Source organism: Tupaia chinensis, unplaced genomic scaffold (assembly GCF_000334495.1).
Source record: "Tupaia chinensis unplaced genomic scaffold, TupChi_1.0 Scaffold143437_1, whole genome shotgun sequence".
NCBI classification, from domain to species: Eukaryota; Metazoa; Chordata; class Mammalia; order Scandentia; family Tupaiidae; genus Tupaia; species Tupaia belangeri.
The window spans coordinates 147485-170176 of NW_006203281.1; the positions used below are offsets into that span (position 1 = coordinate 147485).

The following is a 22692-nucleotide window of genomic DNA, read 5'->3' on the forward strand; positions in this document are numbered from 1 at the left end:
AATCCTTTTCAGATCATTTCAGTGTAAAACTATGCTTTTAAGGGTAGACATTTAAAAGACTATCTGAACTGATATGTCTGAATTTTTTTAAACAATGATTTTTTTTAAGTTTATTACTCATAACATTGATTTTTAAAATTTCTTTATGATATTACCATTTTTACTACCCTAACTTTTTATTTTATTTTATTTTTGATGCAGGGCATGTGTGTTCACTGGAAAAGGGTGAAAGAATGAAAAAGCACTCTCTGGGGGAATGGCCATGCCACAATTCCTTCTTTCCCATTTCTCCATCCCTTTGAGGGAGATATTTTGAAGTTTTGTACATGCATGCATATGTGCCTGTCATGTTTCTCAAGCCCCTAATCTGGAATTTGAACTGTGCGGTTGGTCATATGGGATCTAGCCTCCTTAACTACCATACTGCTAGCTAGCCAGATAATATTTCAAATTTTAAAATTTATTATAAATAAACCATAGCTCATATTTGAATACCTCAATAAGTTCCAAATCATTATTTGATTAAAATACTACTTTGAATGAAAAATTGAGGACACAAGTAATCATATACTTATTTCAAATATGTATAAATACATACACATTACATATGATTTTAAAAGTGCACATATTACATATATCTATATCTATATCTGTATAAAATCACACACATGTAGTAAAGAAATAACACTTTTTGTTTTCCATAAGAAAATAAATTCTATATATTTTTATTAAGTACTTGTTTAACATAAATAAACCAATTCAGAATATAGCGTTTCACTTAAAATTCACTGACTAACAGTTAAATGGACTAAACTACTCTCTGAACATAGAAGAAAAGAGATTAATCTACTATTTCATACCATCCATGCTTCCATAAAAATGATCACAAATCCAATATTGAATATGTCACTTCTTGAGACATGTGCTTGAGTGTATCCTCATGGAACCTAGACAGTATATGTTAAAATCAGTCAATGCACCACAAGATGAAGAAGGGCAAAATAATAAAGTGAGATTTTTTTGAAGAGGAGATATAATTTCAGTAGATTATTAATCAGTAGTTAAAGGGTTTTTTTTAATCCTCAGTTATGTTTTAAGCTGTTTATGTTTACTATATTCAAGTAACAGAAAATAAATGAATCCCGTAAAACTGTATGAAAGTATAAATAATATTGTTTCACTTTTTCATAAGTTAAGCAAAATTTTTTGTGTTGTACATGAGTAAAGTAGAAAGCTTTTTTATTTGTCATTATTTCTAAAATAAATACTGACTCCTGTTTATATAACTTGTTTATACTAGAACTTTCTTTTACATCTGAAAACCCCAAATCTTATCTTTTATTTTTATTTCTTTTTTTCTACATTTAATTATTATACATCTTTACAGTATACAAAATGAACTTTCTGGACATGATTATATGGCATATAAGTCCAGGCACAGATATTTTCATACACATTATTATCAACAGATTATTTTCAAATTTTGTGTATGTTAAATGTTTTGCTTTTTTCCCTCTTGATTCACTCCTTTCTGATCCACATTTTCTACTCTCCTCCCACACTGTCCCACATAGTATCCATGATTGTGCTCCTTAATTTTTACCCTCCAAGCTTTCGGTTTCTGCTACAAAGTGCAGGCATTTGGTATATATTAATTGGGGACTTGCAATGCCTCTCTTTCATAGTCTGTCTTATTTCACTTAGAGTTAAATCATTCATATTCATCCATTTTATATTAAATGCCATGGTCTCATTTTTTTTTCTTTTTTATGACACAGTACACTATTCAATAGAGTATATGTGCCACAGTTTTTCAATCTATTCATCTGTTCTTGAACACTTGGGTTGATTCTATGTTTTAGCATTTGTGAATAATGCTGGAATAAACATAATGTACAAGTTATTTTCCAACTGAGTGTTTTCCTATCCTTTGGGTACATACCCAGGAGTAGAATTGCTAGATCTATTGGTAGGTTCTATTTGTAGGTTTTTGAGGAAATCCCATATTTTTCTCCACAGTGGTTGTACTAATTTACATTCCCACCAACAGTGTAGGAGGGTTTCCTTTTCACTGCAGCCTCATCAGTACATACCATTATTTATTTATACTTTTTATTTTAGCCATTCTAACTCGGTTAGGTGGTATCCCACTGTGGTTTTAATTTGCGTCTCCCTTTTTTTTTTTTTTTTTGAGAGATTTTCACTGTAGGGCGCGTGCGCTCGCCAGACAGACAGAGAGAGACAAAGAGACAGAAAGCGAGAAATCACCCCCCAGGGGGGATGGTCACGCCGCAATCCCTTCTCCTCCATTCTCCTCTCGGGATCTTGGGCACGCACGCACACGCGCCCGGCGTGAGTTTTAAGCCACCGGGTCCGGGACACGAACCGCGGTCGACTACGTGGGAGTCCAGCGACATAGCCATTACGCTAACTGCTGGTTCCCGCGTCTCCCTTTTGATAAGAGATGCTGATCATTTTCTCATACAATTTTGGCTGTTCATGTCATCCTTAGAGTGCTGTCTGTCCAGTTTATTTGCCCATCTTTTAATTGGATTGATTTTGTTTTTCAGAATAATTGCTTAAATTCTCTTTATATTCTGGTTATCAGTCTCTTATCTGAGATATACTTTACAAATATATTCTCCAATTCCAAGAATTGTCTCTTCACTCTAATTATTGTTGCTTTTGTTGTACAGAGCTTTTTTACCTGATATAATCCCATTTGTCTATTTTTGGAATTATTGACTGTGTTTGTGAGTCTTATTTTATTGGATTATTTGCCTAATATGATGTCTCCAAGAATGTCTTCTGTGTTTTCCACTAGTAGTTTTATAATCTGAGGTTTTATGATCCAGATTGAGTTGTTTTTTTTTTTTTTTGTTAATGATGAAAGATAAGGGTCTAGTTTCATTTTTCTGTAGATGAATACCTGTTTTTCCATTTGTTGAAGAGATTTTCTATTTGTCACTGGATTGTCTTGTGTCCTTGGTTGAAAATCAGTTGACTATAGTTAAGGTTTATTTCTGGCATCTCTAGTCTCTTCCATTGGTCTCCATGCCCCCCCCCCTTTTTTTTACAGTACTGTAAAATATGTTTTGATTATCACAGCTTGGAATATATTTTGAGGTCAGGAAGTAAGGTGCCTCCTACTTTATAGATTTTGCACAGTATTGCTTTGGTGATATGGGAGCTTTTATAATTCTCAACAAATCTTATTACTGTTTTTATTCAATTCTGGGGAGAATAGAGAGTTCTCTGGTGATTTGATTGAGATTTCATTACACATATAAATTAATTTGGGTAGAATACACATTTTAATTATATTAATTATTTTAATCCAGGAACATGGGATGTACTTCCACTTTTTTTTTACTATTTATTTTCAGGTTTTTTTTTTTTTTTTTTTTTTTTTTTTTTTTTCTCGGGAGGTCTTTTACTTCTTCATTTAAGCTTATTTCTAAGTATTTCATATTTCTTTTTTATTTTTTTTTGGAGAGATTTTCGCTATAGGGCGTGTGCGCTCGCCAGACAGACAGAGAGAGACATTAGAGACAGAAAACGAGAAATCACACCCCGGGGGATGGTCACGCCGCAATCCCTTCTCCTCCATTCTCCTCTCGGGATCTTGGGCATGCAAACACATGCGCCAGGTGTGAGTTTTAAGCCACTGGGTCCGGGACGCAAACTGCGGTTGACTACGCAGGAGTCCAGCGGCATAGCCATTACGCTAACTGCTGGTTCCCTCATATTTCTTTTCTGTGAGTGACTGTTGTGAATTGGATTTCTTTCTTCCAGTCATTGTTGATGTATAGAAATGCTATAGATTTTTGTTTGGGAATTTTGTATTCTGCCACTTCACTGTATTTATTTGTCACTTCCAGGAGGTTTTTGTGGATTCTTTTGGGTTTTCAATGTATATAAGTATTTCATTTGCAAATGGAGATAATTTCACTTTTTCTTTTCCTATTTTAATGCTCTTTATCTTGTTCTTTTGTCTGATTGCATTGGCTAGGATTTCTAGGACTATACTGAAAAGGAGTGGAGAAAGTGTGAAGTCTTATTATTTCCCAGTTTTTATGTATGTTGTTTACTATGAATTTTTCATACATGACTTATATTGTGTTGAGGTATATTCCTTCAATAATGATTTAACTGAGATTCTTAATCATGAAGGATGTAGTTTATCAATAGCTATTTCTGCATCAATTGAAAAGATCTTATAGTTTTTATATTTACTTCTGTTAATATGATGTATTATATTTATTTTTTTGTGTGTATGTTGAAACATCCCTGCATTCTTGGAATAAATTCTAAGAATGTCATGGTATATAATATATAATCTTTTTAAATGTATTTTGGTTATGATTTACTGGTATCTATTGAGAATTTTTGCATTTGAAATCACCAGGAATATTGGTCTCTATGGTTTTGTTTTTTCCTCATTTTTTTTAGAGAGAGATTTTTATTACTCCCCCAGAGGGGATGGCCACACCACAATCCCTTCTCCCTCATTTTCCTCTACGGATTTTGGGCATGTACAACACATGTGTTGGTGTTAATTTTAAGCCAGCAGGTCCAGGACAGAATCCACGGTTGACTACATGGGAGTCCAGTGATGTAACCATTACAGCATCTGCTGGTTCCTAGTTTTCTTTTATGTTATGTCCATTTATGTTTTGAGGATGAGGGTGATGAAGGCTTCATAGGATGAATTGGGAAGGGTTCCTTCCTTATGGATCTTTATAATTAGTTTGAGTAGAATGGGGGTTAGCAATTCTTCAAATATTTTGTTATTTTCAGAAGTTAAACCATTGGAACCTGGGCTTTTCCTTGTTCGGAGACTATTACTAATTCAATCTCTCTAAACTTAATTTTAAATTAAAGGCTTCATTACAGAAACCCCAAATATTAATTACCTTCTATGTTTAATGCAGATATAGGTATAGATGAAATTGTTGAATTGTTCCTTGATTTGTTTTTGTTTTATCTTTTTGTATTTTTCAACTTCCTGTACCTCTACTAAAAAATTTTTTCACCTCCCTGTCCCCTTCCTAACTTAAAAAAGCAGTCCTGAGAAATCCAGCCACTTTAAGCTCCAAGACACCTGCTGGCCCAGTTCCTTTTCCTAAAAATGACTTTCCCTTTAGTTGATTTTTCCTTTTCTTTTTTAAAAATAATTATTTTATTTCTATTTATTTATTTATTATTTATTTATTTATTTATTTATTTTAATTTGACCAGAAAGGGAGGGGAAGAGAGAGAGAGAGAGCGAGAAGACAAGCCATCAGGTCTGGGACTAGAACCGCAGTCAGTCATGTGGGAATCTAACTTTCTTAGCTACCATGCTACCTGCCTGCCCCCCCAATTTGATTTTTATGTGGATGAGTATTATTTCATGTAGATTTTAATTCGGAATATTTACTGACATTTACATTTTTTTCTTGTATATAATACTTGGTCTTTAAAATTAATCATTAACACATTTTAAAATTATGTCTGAAGGAAATTCATTAATTTTAGTATTATCTATAGAAGACATTGTCCTATTCAATGGCTCTTAAATAAGTAATTTGTATTACTTCCAGCACATTACATCCTAACACCACCTGGGAAGTAAATTTTCTGGAGGGTTGGCTTTCATTTCATTTTAAATGTCTGATTGAAGAAATTAAGCATGTAAACTCTTAAGAAGCTGAATTAAGAGGTTCATGAATAGAATAAACATTCTTTTACTGTGTCCCTTTAGATTTGTTACAACATGAAGCATAAAATTTAAAATAAACACATATAACTGCTGAATTATGGGATTAAAATACAACCACATTGCAGGGATCAATATACATACTTCCTATCCAAATTTAGAATTGGTGAATACTAAATATTTATTTAGGTATGCAAATCAAAATATTTTCTCTTACATCCAAAGTTACTGAGATTCGTAATAGTTACAATTCCTCCCCAATTTGACAAAGACAGGATGACAATATTATTATAATCCACTGTTTTTAACTGTAAAATAATGAAGTTGTGGATGAAGTATATCCATAAAACTTCATACAGATTTTTTTTTCACCACAGGCAGAATATGTTCATTTGCATAAAAAATCTATTTACAGTATTATGAGGGATTTTTATTTTAGAATCCTTTGTTTGAAGCATAGGAATGAAATACTTTAAAATAGACAAAACAGTTACTTTAGATCTTACAGTATTTGAATGAAAGCTAAATGGAATGACAAGTGATTAGATAACTTTGTGTTCAATAAGTTCAATAAGTCCAGTTTCCGAAATGCTTCTGCATCTATAAAATTCAAGACAGTGAGGGAATATCCTGGTGATCAATAAGTGTAGAACTTTATGAAATTAAAAATAGTATGGTACTGTGTAGTGAAAATCTTTGTTCAGGAATAGGGAAACGCTTATATAAAAAATGTGACAATGCATTAATAGCAAGAGGTTTTCAGATAATGAAAAATCATTAGCAGCACAAGTCTTGGTTTATTTCAACTTTCCTAAATTTTGAAGCACATTCTTTGGTAGATACGTGAATGTATTCTGTCAGTAATGAGGAGGAGGGAGCAGCAGATGGCACAGCAGTTACATCGCTAAAGTTCCACATTGTTGACTGGTTCGAGTTCTGGACCCAGCGGCCTGAAATTTACACCAGGTGCATGTGTGCGTGTGTCCAAAATATCATAGAGGAGAAGGGAGGTGAAGGGATCATGGCATGCACCTCCCCCCTGGGGGGGTTAATTCTTCATTTCTGTCTCTCTCTGTCTCTCTGGCAAGAACACACACCCTACAGCAAAAATCCCTTTAAAAAATAATAAAAATAATGGGAAGGAAAGTCTATCTAGGAATTACAGAGATGAAGCCACCAAGAAAGACCTGAAAGATAAATGTTAAAATTAAAAAAAAAAAAAAAAGATATAGTCCAGATTTTAGGAATGCAAAGTAAATTACAATTTAAATACTCAAGACTATAGTAACATTTCAATTTACTAAATTTAGGGCTGGGCTAGCAGATGGCATGGTGATTCAGGCACTAGGTTTCCAATGGTCCACTGTGTTTCAATTCCTGAACCACAAGGCTTGAAAATCACACCGAAACGCACATGTATGCCCCAAATCCCAGGAGGCAAATGGAGAAGAAGGGAGCATAACAGGGCCATCCCCCTGAGGGGAAACTTCTCAGCCTCTCTCTCACTATTTTTCTCTGTCTCTCTCCAGCAAGTGTACACCCTCAGGCAAAAACTTTTTTTTATGTGTATAATTTTTTTATTTTAATTTTTATATACATTCAATCATATTATTTAAATTACAAAGTGAACATTTCAATATGTGAACATTTCTCCCCAGTCCAGTTGATCAGAATATCTTCCACCAATAACACCACACCTCCCCATCCCGTCAATGCTCTGTCTCCTTATCCCTCCTCCAAATGTCCTTCCTTATGCCCCTCTTCTCCACCCACTCCACTTCTGGCACGAAGGAGAGACACTGTATGTCCCCACTTAATATATACTGAGTGTCTGCACTCTATAATTGAAACTGATTGACATAAGTTTGTATAAACTCAGGCATAAACTTTTTTTTTTTTGGAGCGATTTTCACTGTAGGGCGCGTGCGCTCGCCAGACAGACAGAGAGAGACATAGAGACAGAAAGCGAGAAATCACTCCCCAGGGGGGATGGTCACGCCGCAATCCCTTCTCCTCCATTCTCCTCTTGGGATCTTGGGCACGCATGCACACGCGCCCGGCGTGAGTTTTAAGCCACCGGGTCCAGGACACGAACCGCGGTCTACTACGTGGGAGTCCAGCGACATAGCCATTATGCTAACTGCTGGTTCCCAGGCAAAAACTTTTTTAAAGTCATGTCAGATGTATGTGTTGTCATGTTCAAAATCCTAATGTAGATTTTTACATCATAATACAAAAATAAACCCCTAGAAATAAAACATACGTAATGTTTGTATACATACATATATACACTTACATGTATACACACACATTTTATACACACACATACATTATTAATGTATGATTTCTGCACCACATTCACAATGAAATATCCTGTAAGTCCCTGGGGTTGTGCACCTTCAGTTTTGAGATCATGGCCTAGATAACTATTTTAAGAGCTTCAAATTAATTTCCAATACTTTTCTTGCATATCGTTTTTATACTTCTAATAAAGAAATCATTTATACTTGTATAAATATCAGATAAACTGATCTTCAGAAAACACATTCTGTTTACTCTGAATTTTATACAGATTATAAGACCTGAGTAGTAAAAGAATTCCTAACAAGATACCTTGAGAAGTGTTTTATATGCTTTGTACTCAACTAGGAAAAGCTTGATAAGTCAAATTGCTCTCTCCAGTGAGTTCTTTCAACAAGGTAATAAATTTCCCAAGTTCCTACAAATTCCCTTTGTCATTAGTTTTTTCTAGATTATCATGGTTCCCCAGGATGCTAACTAGGGGGTTGATTCCCAGTATTAAAACACATTTTACAACACACCAGAAAAACTATCGTAAGGAAAACAACTGTGTCTGTGCATGTGTGTGCAATGAACACTTCTATATATTCACAGTAAAAACAATACTTATCCTTACATGTCAAAGTAAGCTGGACTATGAAAGAAAGATATTGTGTGTATCCACTTAATATATACCGACTATCTGCACTCTATGGTAGAGAGCGAAATATTGGAGGGCATAAAAGTGGTGAAAATACTTAACGAGAATAAGACAGTGTGGAATGGGAGGGGAGTGAAGAGAAGAGGATAGAGAAAGATAGCAAGAGAACAAATAGAGAGGCAGGACGTTAGTGGGAAACAGATATGGCTTATTACCTGTTGATGATGACAGGTATAGTATCCTCAACTGGATTGGTCTGAGAAGTATTTCATGATGGGTCAAGTCTTTTTACAAGCAAAATGAGAAATAGCGATTGACTGTTTTAAAAAAATAATTAGAATAATAATAATTATTATTGGGGAAAACAGAAAAGATATTGAATGTTGAAGCAGGGAGATTAATGTCTCTGTATTGACTGACATGCATGGCATTCCCTTTTGAAAAAGCAATGTAATACACTGTAAAGTTATATGTAATTCAATGTAATATAAACAAGATTATGATGATAATAAAAAATAGATAAATAATTAAAAAATATATTACACATTTAAAAAGCTAACAGTGGGACTAGCAGATGGCGTAGTGGTTATGTTGCTGGACTCCCATATAGTTGACTGCAATTTCGAGTTCTGGACCTGGTGGCTTAAAACTCATACTGGGCATGTGAGCATGGGTGCCCAAAGGTCCAAGAGGAGAATGGAGGAGAAGAGATTGTGGCATGGTCACCCCCAGGGGGTGATTTCCTGCATTCTGTCTGTCTCTGGCAAGCACACATGGCCTATAGCAAAAATTTCTCAAAAAAACAAAATACTAGCAGAAAGTTTCAAGTTATTCAGATATCAAAATATATATTGAGTTATCAGAAAAGTCATGATGCATTTTTGCATAGAAAAATATAGAAAAAAAAGTCATGACTTTTCCGACAACCCAATATTAAAGAAACCAATGGAACCAGGACAAAGTTTGTTCTACCAAAAATTACCTACTTTTTGATTTTCTAACAATATCCCAGTTAACATGTGGATATTTTAAGCTTATCGTTATTTGCATATCAAAATGAGAATTTTCTTTACAAAATATCACTCGTTAGTAGAAATTATCCCTGAGATGTGCACAAACTTTATAAAAATATGCAATTTTAAAACATCATCAGTGCAACTCTGACAGACTATCAGCAGACACTACAGTTCAGCTGAAAATGATTTACCGTTGAGAACACAGGAGGGTATTTTAACTGGAAGAGAGAAGCATAATGATAATTAGTAATAACGTGAGAAGAACATCAAGCAGAGCCACTCCTGTTACTAAAACATAGAATGTCGGGAATCAGCAGTTAGCGTAATGGCTATGTCGCTGGACTCCCACGTAGTCGACCGCGGTTTGCATCCTGGACCCGGTGGCTTAAAACTCACGCCGGGCACATGTGCGTGCATGCCCAAGATCCCGAGAGGAGAATGGAGAAGAAGGGATTGCAGCGTGACCATCCCCCCTGGGGAGTGATTTCTCGCTTTCTGTCTCTATGTCTCTCTGTCTGTCTGGCGAGTGCACGCGCCCTATAGCGAAAACCTCTCCAAAAAGAAAAAAAAAAAGAAAACATGAGTCAACACTATGTCTCCCAGAGAAAAAAATTCCTTAAGTAGCCCGTAATATATGTCAGCAAAAATAAATAATCTATTTCTGAGGATCAGATACGTCAGCATGAAAAACAATCAGAAAAAAAAAAATCCAGCAGTTGTCTATCCATGAAAAAATTGTACATGCTGGTTCAAGAAACATACACAAAGGGGCCAGCAGGTGGTGTGGTGGTGAAGGTGCTAGACTCCCACATGCCCAAGCACGGTTTGAGTTCTGGACCAGGTGGCTTGAATGGATCCCCATGCAGTTGACCTTAGTTTCAGGCAGGTTAAAATCATCCCGGCCACAGGTGCACGTATGTCCAGAATTCTGAAAGGAAAATGGAGCAGAAAGGTTTGCAGCATGGCCATTTCTCACCTTTTGTCTGTCTTCCAGCAATCATATGTGCACTACAGGGAGAAAAAGAGAGAGAGAGAGAGAGAGAGAGAGAGAGAGAGAATCACTTCAAGCAGTGTGTGTGTCATGCCCAAAATCCTGACAGGAGAATGGAGGAGAAGGGATTGTGGGGTTGCCATCCCCCTGCCGATCATTTCTCACTTTCCCTCTCTCTCTGTCTGGAAAGCACAAGCACCTTATGGCGAAAACCTAGAATACACATGCAAATATAGTGACTTCACTAATCAAAGTTTATTTTTATTCAAGTATTAGCTTAATTAACTTTGGCTAAAGAGACTTCTTATTTTAAAAGGATAGTTGTAGAATCATTTTGATGCTATAATTCTCCTTCCTATCTTGGTCTCATAGCAACTTGCATTTTAACCTATCATAACGTGAATCATGCAAAGTAGTAGCCTCATTGCTATCATCTTCTCTGAATAAACTAATATCTTTGAGGTTCGGGTCATATTCTCCAAATGATTGCTGGTTTTGGTGCTTTCACATGGTCTGTGATAAACAGATTCACATACATGAATAAATGCATCAGTCTAAAATTTGAATGTTTTTCTATTTAAAACATGTTCAAACTGCAGGTCTCTGAAAGAGGAGCGTGATGATTAGAACATTATCAACACAACTTGCCAGAAACAGGAAATACACTAAGTTTTATGTGATGCCATCCAAATGCATGTTAGTATGAAGTAGAAATATTTTTTAAAATGACAAATGATATTGGCTGAAGTTCCACCATACTCAGGGTAAAGTGGAGATAAATTTGGTAAGGAACAGGGCACTTTTTATAGTCATTTAAAACAGAAATATCATATTGCCTTTTCACAACTCTAGGATGATTCAGTTTTCTCCATTTGAAAAAGTAATTGTCTTTTTTTAAAAATAGATACTCCGTATGAGATAGGTATATAAAAGATTCTCACAATAGCTTTATATAAATTTTAAAAAATAATAAAAGAATACATCACCTAGATAGTCAGCCTAGCGAAACTTTCAACACTAATAAGGTATTTCCAGAGGCACAGCTGGAAGCACAATTCCCTGACAGGGTCTTTCTGGGATAGGCTCCCTTGAGGAGTTTGGTATCTTGGTTCTCAGACTGCCATGGGAATTAGAGATGGAGAGAACAGAAAACAACATGCAAGTTTCACCAACACCTGTGTTTGCGTGTTTGCGTGGCCTGACAGTTGGTGAGGTTAAAGCATGATTGTGAGCTTTTTGTTTGTTTGGGTATGTGCTCCATTTGAAATTTGTTACATACAATGATTGATTTAACATTTTCTATAAAAGTTACTATAAAAAGTAGGGACCGGCAGTTAGCGTAATGGCCATGTCACTGGACTCCCAAGTAGTCGACCGCGGTTCACGTCCAGGACCCAGTGGCTTAAAACTCACGCTGGTCACGTATGCGTGCATGCCCAAGATCCCGAGAAGAGAATGGAGGAGAAGGGACTGCGGCATGGCCATACCCCCGGGGGGGGGGGGATTTCTCGCTTTCTATCTCTCTATCTCTGTCTGCCTGGTGAGCGCACGTGCCCTATAGCAAAAACCTCTCAAAAAAAAAGTTACTGTGAAAAGTATAGCTTAGTTGAAATTGTTAACAAATAGGGACGTTTTTGCTGTGTGTGTAGGTTTCAAATATTCATAAATTGTAACATTTAAAGCTATCTACATAGAGTAGTACATGAGCTTAACTACAAGACAAAAATTCTGGGGAGGCTTAAATCTAAAATAATACAAGAAGTTAAAAGTTGATTTTATTCATGTGGAGTTTAAAGGTGATGCTTAGATACAGAATATGGAATATCATTATCATAACTACAAGCAGTTAGTAGTAGTATTAGATTTAGCAATAATATTAACATGGGCGTTTTAATGATGTTATATGTAGGAAATATTAGCAACAGCTCAAAAGTGCTCATAATATATGCATAAAATATACAGTATAAATTTATACAAAAATAAATAATTATTGAATAATTCCAACTCAATATCAATTCCACTTAAACTACTATTCGAGAAAATATGTTGGATATTTTGGGTTTCAGGATAAAAAATAGCAATATTAAGACAAATAAGACAAATTTTAGTATTTCTCTGGTTTTCACTTTACCCAAAATAACTAGAAATCATCAGACTACTATTAGTAATAGAAGTTAATTTTGTTAAATATTTGCAATAAGAAAGTTATTTTATATTATTAAATATCACTAACATATTTTAAGTCAAAATCAATTCTACTTGAATATTTTAAATTCCACATGATCAACTTGGAATGATGCATAGAACATTATCACAAATAGTTTAATCTCTTTTATACAAATCCAAAATAAGGTAAATATTGAACATGAAATGGGCCAAAGAGGATATTATATTTAATAATAATTAGTCAAAGAATTAATCATATCACTAACTAAAATGAAAATATTAAAAATATAATTTGTCATAAATATCAAATTCATATGAGATCCTTCTAAGTTTATAGCCCTTGGCCAAGTAATCCCATTCATCCCAACAAAAAAACAGATAAAACACAAAAAACAGATAAAGATCAAAAGCATGTATCACACGATGATGTACTGCAATTTAAAAGTCAAAACCAATTTTTTCAACAGAAAACTGCTGAAGTGTAAAGTATGATATATGTATAAACATGGAGATATATATTAAAATTAGTAGAAAGTTTTAAAGACATAAAAATTATGTTAAATTTGGGGCAAAGAAGTGGTGGGGATCCAGGAGCTGGACCTCACAAGGCTGGCTACACAGTTCAAGTCCTAGGCTTGGTGACCCAGAAAACATGCTGGGCATATGTGCATGTGTGCCCAAAATCCTGAGAGGAGACTGAAGGAACAGTGATTGTGACATGCCATCCTCCAGGGAGGTGATTTCTCTCTTTTCCTCTCTCTCTTTCTCTCTGTATTTCTCTGGCTAACATGGATGCCCTATAGCAAAAAAAAAAGTAAATTTTTAAAATGTATAGAGTAAACTTTCTCATATTAAAAAATAGCCTATTTTGGGACCAGCAGTTGGTGTAATGGCTATGTCACTGGACTCCCAAGTAGTCAACTGTGATTCGAGTCCCAGACCCAGCGGCTAAACTCACGCCGGATGCATGTGTGTGTATGCCCAAGATCCTGAAAGGAGGATAGAGGAGAAGGGATTGTGACGTGGCCATCCCCCCTGTGATTTCTCACTTTCTGTCTCTGTCTTTCTGGTGAATGCACACGCCCTGTAGCAAAAATCTCTCCACAAACCAAAACCAAAACAAACCTAAAAAGCCTATTTTATTGTAATAAGTCCCTCATATATGTTCTGGTAAAGTAACAATTATTTTTGGTGATAATTTCACAAATTATTTATTTTATAATTTTCTTGTTCAGTCATATTGTTAAAAGAACCATAAATTATTTATTATAATTAAATATTTTTAAAATATCAAGATTAAAATCATTAAGGCCTAAGTTGTCAAACTCAAAATTACATCTTATTATAATTTTAGATATTATTTTTCTTTTTAATTTTGATGCTTCATATTATGTTCAGAAAAAAGTTTATATTTTTGAAAACTATAAAAGAGTTTTTAGATTACACATAAAATATATAGAAATTTATAACACATAGAATTAATGATTTGAAAAGATATTTTTCTCATCTATAGGTATTATCTTGTCTGACTTCTATATCAAGAATAAAACAAATGACATTAATATACTGTCATAGCTAAATTTAGTTCAAGTGTAAAGTAAGAAATAAAGAAAATTTAATACTGGAGAATTTGATTTGTACAAACCATCCATCATATTGTCACACTGTGGGAAAATATTTTATGATTATCTTATCATTTTTACAAAATCATCTCCCCGTGAAATATACACAGTAACACACCTGAGCATGTTATGTATAAAGGGGCTTTAAAAAGTTCTTGGAAAATGGAAAGACACTATTTTACCACAAAATTTTGCATTTTTCTATGCAAAAATGTGTCATGACTCTCCCGACAGCCTAATATTTTGAAATCCATACATAGTTTCTCACAATATATATCTTCCATTGATATTTTGAAGATACTTCATGTGTTTATTTTAAGAAAAATACAGTATTTAAAATAACTTTTCTTTCAGGGAATGCTTTAGTAGCATGAAATGCATCTTTCTTCTACATAATTTTTAATTGAAAATACTTACTTATGGATTTTTTATTTTTATATATTTGCAGTAATATAAGAAACTAATCTCAATGAAAACTGACACCAGAGACATTTGCCTAGCATGCAATAATATGTTAACAAGACCTTTCTGCTAACTATATTATCCCACATGGTTTTACTGTCTTAGGACTGCATGCCTTAATCCTCCAGCCTCCATTGTTTTTGCCATAAGGAGAGCACCACTGCTCCCTATATACAGAAACATAATAATATGTTAGTTTTCTACCATTATTCTTCACTACTTGAAATAACAGACAACGCACAACTCAGAATTAAAGATCAACTATCGACTTAGTGTGTCACAATTCTTTTGACAAGAATTCTAGACTGGTTTAAATGGATTCTCAGCTGCAAGTATCACTAAGTTGAAATCCAAATATTGTCCCAGTGGAACTTTTCTCCAGAGGCTTTGGGATTGAGTCCACCTTCAAGTTCACTTAGGTTGTCAGTAGAATTCAGTTGCCTGCACTGCTGTCAACTGAGGCTACTCTGGTTGTCATTTCTGTTGATCAACCAAAGCTACTCTCAGTTTCTAGAATATCATATTCCTTTTCATAGGCTTCCCTTTATCTTCAAGCTGGCAACCGTACTTTGAGTCCTTCTAATACTCCAAATCTCTATTACTTCCCTTTCACCACAAATTAGAAACAAAACAAAACAAAACAAACAAACAAAAAAACCTTTTTGCTCCTAAATGACTCATCTGACTACACTTACTTGCATAATCTCTTGACTAACTCAAAGTCAGCAGTTTGTAGCTTTAATTGCATGTGCCAAATCCCTTTGCTATGTAATATAAAATCATTATGAGTGTCATATATCATCCTGTAAACAGTTACATAGCTTTATAGTGGAAAAAGCTAAATGGTGGCACTTTGGAATGTTTCCTGTCATAATTGAAGTTGAAAATAATTGTATCTTATGTTTTAGAATGTCCCAACAACCTAACATCCATGATAAGGTAGGAACAGTATTAAAGAAATGAACCCAGTGGATGGATTCATCCTCCGGCCAGCTTTATGGACATGACATATTCCAGTATGGTAGAGGGAAACACCTAGTCCTTTGTCCTTTTAGGAGAATACAGAACTATGTTATAAACCAACAGCTTCAAAATGGAATGAAAAAAAAGGTTTCTTAGTATGGAAAGTAGCAACCTTTGATGGGCCACCATTGTGCAGTGAAGGCCAGCTTCATATCCCATAGAACTGGAGACAAGGCAGGCAGTAACAGTAGGAACCAGCAAAGCAGAACTGCTGGCCAGATAGGCCGAGGAATGTTAAACTAATTAACAGATGACTCCACAACTGGAGGTTTCTGAGGAAGTCGTTTTTGTCTCCGCATCAGGGTGACCAGCTAGTCCCCTGGAGCATCGAGAACAGACAAAGTAGGAAAAATAATAAACAACTTCCTGTATCTCCAAAAGTGACTAAGCTGTGAATTGGTCAATGACTATAATTTTAATCAAATCACTGGGAACAGAAAGCAAGAAATCACACACACACACACACACACACACACACACACACGGGGTGGGATGGTCATACTGCAGTCCCTTTTCCTCTTGAGATTTTTGGGCATGCATGCACATGCGCCCAGTGTGAGTTTTTTATGTTGTCTGGTCTGGGATTAGAACTAAGGTCAACTATGTGGGAGACAAGCGACGTAACCATTTCGCTATCTGCTGGTCCTGGGATAAAATAAAATTCTCTTTAAACCAATTGGGGAATTATACACAAATGTGAGTTTACTTTTAGAAAATAAAGAATATTCACCTATTCTATTTAAATTTGAAAGTAGCATGTAAATCAAGGTTCTGCCTCAGTTCTAAGAGACACGATTGAACATACGCGATGAAGACAACTGTTCTGTCAATTCGTAATTTCAGTGGACTCCGAGGATCCTCCCGTCAGTCCTTTTTCTTTGTGTTTGATGTGGAACAACAGTGAGTGTGTCTATCCTCTGAAATTCAGAAAGTGAAGGGAAATTCCAGACAAGTGCCCCTCAATGAACAAGTACATTGAGGCAACATCTTGACAGTAACTCCCACGCATTTTGTGTGTGTTTGTGAGTGTGTGTATGTGTGTGTGAGATTTGTGGTTTATGAAGAACTAGGGATTCAAAATAGTTCTTGACCATTTGTTAATTGGCCAGTTTGAAATGCCACGACACTGCTATTCTAACCCCATAGAAAGAATGGAAAAGATGGTGAGAGCAGTTACTTGGTTTTAAAATGCAGGAGTAAACTGGGGGGATAAAAAACTATTCTTAAACTTGGTTACTTCTGAACTGTAAGCAAATGAACATATTACAGTTAATTTATCGTCCCTTCAAAGAAGAGAGAAATCTGTGGGAAAGACGTACACCTCAGTTATTTATCTCTTGCTGAGGCATATGCTCAAAATCTCTTTGAAAGAGCCTGTATAAATGGATTCATATTGTAACATCCTTTTCAAAAGCCCTGCAATGCTTGGAGACCAAAGGGAGGGAAGACTTCATTTCAATATATCAAAAGTCTCACTAGGTTATGACTATATTTTCTCATTCTTTTTATTCTGATCCTCTCTTCTTTTTGCAAGTTATACTCTACTTTTCAATTTCCACTGCCTTTTCATGTTATTCTAACAAAAGTACCTTTGAGAGTAAGTGAGACTTTTGTAAAGTTGATGGTCACACTCATATTTGTAGCTATTGTTTATTTCCCTTTTTTCCCTGTGAGAACACACTGAGAGTCTCATCCTCTGAAAAAAGGAAAAAAAAAAAGTTATGTAAGAAAGTAAGATATTTAATCACCATGGTATTCCTATGTAGGAAGTATTTTATTTTGTCTGTGTTTTTATACTACCACAAAGCTATCAAATTATTTAAAATTTATGTTTTTCTGACTCAAAGTATTTTAAAACCTAATGGTTGAGACATGAACAACAGCAAGTATATACGGAAAAACTTTTTAAAAATATATATTTCTTGGGACCGGCAGATGGCGTGGTAGTTAAAGGCACTGGACTCCCACATGGCCAACCATGATTCTAATCCTGGACCTGGTGGTTTGTTTTGTCTCTCTCTCTCTCTCGCTCTCTCTGTCTCTCACTCTGTCCCTCTCTGGTCAAATTAAAATAAATAAATAAAGTTAAATAAAACCAATTCAAAAGAATTTCTTTAATATGTTATTTCTTTGTTGTCAAAGGTTGTATACACTCACCAGAGAACGTGAGAAGGAAAAAGAGAGAGAAAGAACCCCAACAATGGGGTGTGGTCATAACAGTCCCTTTGCCTTCATTTCTCCTTTATGTCAGGATTTGAGACACTTTTGCACACACACTCAGCATATTTTTCAAGCAGTTGGGGCTTGAATGAGACAAAGACTAGCAAATATCTAATAGAAGTGATAATTAGGAGTCATTCAGGACCTAAACAAGAAAGTAAAATGTATTTGGTGCCTTACAGTTTCTGAATTGAAATAAATATTAAAATTCAGAAGGATTTATCAGACTGAGATAATTAAAAATTGATGAAATAATTTCGTTTTCTTGACAGTCTAGGAGAATTGGTGTGAATTTAAAAATTTAATTCAACCCTTTCATTTATGATGATGGGCAGGAGAAACAATAGTTTGTATATTTAGAAGCAAAAGTATTAAATTAAGAGATCAATAACTTGTGTAAAATGCTTACTGGTTCACATTCCATAAAGTAATGGGTTAAGGGTTTATTATAATCACTGTCCTCATGTTTTTACAGATAAAAATAAACCTAAGCAACACACTTTTAATGAAAATACTTCACTCCAATATAATTGTTTTCCAGACAATACTTCAGCAGTAATGCTTTCTATAGCTTTAGAAACATCTGACAGAGTTGAAAACATGTGATGCATAAGAATAATCTATAAATAATGTGCTATTTTTTTCTTGGCTTAGATTTATTTACAATATTAATTACTTTTAGATGAAACAATAATTTATTTTATAGGTTTTTTTCTTCCTTTCTTCCATTCTTCCATTCTTCCTTTCTTTCTTCCTTCCTTCCTTCCTTTCTTCCTTCCTCCCTTTCTCCCTTTCTTTCTTTCTTTCTTTCTTTCTTTCTTTCTTTCTTTCTTTCTTTCTTTCTTTCTTTCTTTCTTTCTTTCAATGCCACGACACTGCTATTCTAACCCCATAGAAAGAATGGAAAAGATGGTGAGAGCAGTTACTTGGTTTTAAAATGCAGGAGTAAACTGGGGGGATAAAAAACTATTCTTAAACTTGGTTACTTCTGAACTGTAAGCAAATGAACATATTACAGTTAATTTATCGTCCCTTCAAAGAAGAGAGAAATCTGTGGGAAAGACGTACACCTCAGTTATTTATCTCTTGCTGAGGCATATGCTCAAAATCTCTTTGAAAGAGCCTGTATAAATGGATTCATATTGTAACATCCTTTTCAAAAGCCCTGCAATGCTTGGAGACCAAAGGGAGGGAAGACTTCATTTCAATATATCAAAAGTCTCACTAGGTTATGACTATATTTTCTCATTCTTTTTATTCTGATCCTCTCTTCTTTTTGCAAGTTATACTCTACTTTTCAATTTCCACTGCCTTTTCATGTTATTCTAACAAAAGTACCTTTGAGAGTAAGTGAGACTTTTGTAAAGTTGATGGTCACACTCATATTTGTAGCTATTGTTTATTTCCCTTTTTTCCCTGTGAGAACACACTGAGAGTCTCATCCTCTGAAAAAAGGAAAAAAAAAAAGTTATGTAAGAAAGTAAGATATTTAATCACCATGGTATTCCTATGTAGGAAGTATTTTATTTTGTCTGTGTTTTTATACTACCACAAAGCTATCAAATTATTTAAAATTTATGTTTTTCTGACTCAAAGTATTTTAAAACCTAATGGTTGAGACATGAACAACAGCAAGTATATACGGAAAAACTTTTTAAAAATATATATTTCTTGGGACCGGCAGATGGCGTGGTAGTTAAAGGCACTGGACTCCCACATGGCCAACCATGATTCTAATCCTGGACCTGGTGGTTTGTTTTGTCTCTCTCTCTCTCTCGCTCTCTCTGTCTCTCACTCTGTCCCTCTCTGGTCAAATTAAAATAAATAAATAAAGTTAAATAAAACCAATTCAAAAGAATTTCTTTAATATGTTATTTCTTTGTTGTCAAAGGTTGTATACACTCACCAGAGAACGTGAGAAGGAAAAAGAGAGAGAAAGAACCCCAACAATGGGGTGTGGTCATAACAGTCCCTTTGCCTTCATTTCTCCTTTATGTCAGGATTTGAGACACTTTTGCACACACACTCAGCATATTTTTCAAGCAGTTGGGGCTTGAATGAGACAAAGACTAGCAAATATCTAATAGAAGTGATAATTAGGAGTCATTCAGGACCTAAACAAGAAAGTAAAATGTATTTGGTGCCTTACAGTTTCTGAATTGAAATAAATATTAAAATTCAGAAGGATTTATCAGACTGAGATAATTAAAAATTGATGAAATAATTTCGTTTTCTTGACAGTCTAGGAGAATTGGTGTGAATTTAAAAATTTAATTCAACCCTTTCATTTATGATGATGGGCAGGAGAAACAATAGTTTGTATATTTAGAAGCAAAAGTATTAAATTAAGAGATCAATAACTTGTGTAAAATGCTTACTGGTTCACATTCCATAAAGTAATGGGTTAAGGGTTTATTATAATCACTGTCCTCATGTTTTTACAGATAAAAATAAACCTAAGCAACACACTTTTAATGAAAATACTTCACTCCAATATAATTGTTTTCCAGACAATACTTCAGCAGTAATGCTTTCTATAGCTTTAGAAACATCTGACAGAGTTGAAAACATGTGATGCATAAGAATAATCTATAAATAATGTGCTATTTTTTTCTTGGCTTAGATTTATTTACAATATTAATTACTTTTAGATGAAACAATAATTTATTTTATAGGTTTTTTTCTTCCTTTCTTCCATTCTTCCATTCTTCCTTTCTTTCTTCCTTCCTTCCTTCCTTTCTTCCTTCCTCCCTTTCTCCCTTTCTTTCTTTCTTTCTTTCTTTCTTTCTTTCTTTCTTTCTTTCTTTCTTTCTTTCTTTCTTTCTTTGTTTCTTTCAAGATTTTGCCATAGAGTGTGTACCGAAACAGAAAAAGGGAAAGTGAGAAGTCACCCACCATCCTGAGAAGATGGCCATGCTTCAGTTACTTTTCCTCCAGTCTCTTCTTGGGATTTTGGGTATGCAGGTACATGAGACCTCTATGTTTCTCAAGCTGCCAGGTCTGGGACTTGAACCACAGAGTCAGTCATGTGGGATCCAGCGTTTTAACCACCATGCCACCTATTCATCCCCAGAATTTTTTCTTAATTTATTTCTTCTCACTTGTGTTGTCTCCAAGGTTACATTTTTTTATTAAAATACTGAGTTTACTTCACGTGTATATTTTTTGTCTCCCAACCATTTCCATGTCTGACCACCACTACTACTGTGTCCTATTATAACATTCCATACATACTTAAAACCAAGCAAAGGGTGGAGTTCCATCTTTAAAAACTAAACAGCCATTTTGGACAACACATTCTTGGCAATAGAACCTGGATAGCATTTATCAAACACGATAGGGAAAGTTCTCACTCTGCATTATAAAAAGGACAGCCAGATATCAACTGTTACAGAAATGAAATAAGATGGAAAATTTTAACAAACTGTTTAAACTATTTTCTTAAAGAGACTTCCTCCACTGCCAGAGATCTAGAATAGCCTCCTGATCAGTCATCTGGAAGCAATTCTTGACATAGTTGATAAACTTGGCTTCCACTTTGGGAAGAGAACCACCCTTTTCTATGCTTGCTTGCATTTTTGCTTTAATATCTTCTACAGAACTAGGTCCTTTTGGTGTTTTAGGGTTTTTTTCCTGTTTTTTGAATGATTCTTGACCATTTGATCTTGGTGTTGATGGTTTTGAGTCTTTTCCATTCTGGTTTGATTTTTGAGCTTTTTTGCCAGGAGTATCTCGTATAGATTTCTTCACTGGAGCTTTTTCTTCTGTCTCCATCTTCAAAATCATCATCATCATCTTCATCATCATCATCTTCTTCATCATCATCATCTTCATCAGTAGCAAGTTTTACTTTTTTCTGTGGAACCTTGCTCCCACCTCCAGGGGCAGATCGCTTTCCAGATACACTTAAGAGTTTCACGTCCTCTTCCTCTTCTTCTTCTGACTCTACATCTTCCTCCACAGCTACTAAGTGCTGTCCACTAATATGCACAGGCCCTGAACCACACTTCAACCTTGTTATTTCAAAGCCCCCGAGGGAAACCGTTGGCTGTACAGACATTTTCAGTGGTGCCAGTGTTACTTTCATTGGACTGCCTTCATAATTCATTACCTCTGCTTCAACAATGTGCAATTCATCCTTTGCATCAGCCCCTAAACTGACCGTTCTTAAAGATAACTGGTGTTTGTTTTCATCATTATCCACTTTAAAGTGATGATCTTTGTCAACCTTTAGTTCACAACCGAAAAGATAGTTCTGGGGCCTCAGGGGGCACATGTCCATGTCCATCGAATCTTCCATGGGGTGGTGGCATGCACTTGGGTGGGTGAGAAGGCGGACAGAGGTAAACGACTACAGCTCCTCCAAGGTTACATTTTTGAAGATATAATTTTATTCTAAGAATTGGTAGATATTGATATACAATTGATTTAAAATTTGAAAAATATGCCCCTATATTAGTTTCAAGAATGTATGCATTTTATATTTTTATATATAACCATCAGCTAGCTATAATCACATCACCCTTAGTTGTAGTCAAGAAAAATAGAAA

The 22692-nt window shown here is 34.9% G+C and overlaps 1 pseudogene; it reads right to left on the minus strand.

The window, feature by feature from the left end:
• Positions 1 to 21487: 21487 nt before the first annotated feature.
• LOC106733321 (nucleophosmin-like) lies at positions 21488 to 22442 on the minus strand (annotated as a pseudogene).
• Positions 22443 to 22692: the final 250 nt, after the last annotated feature.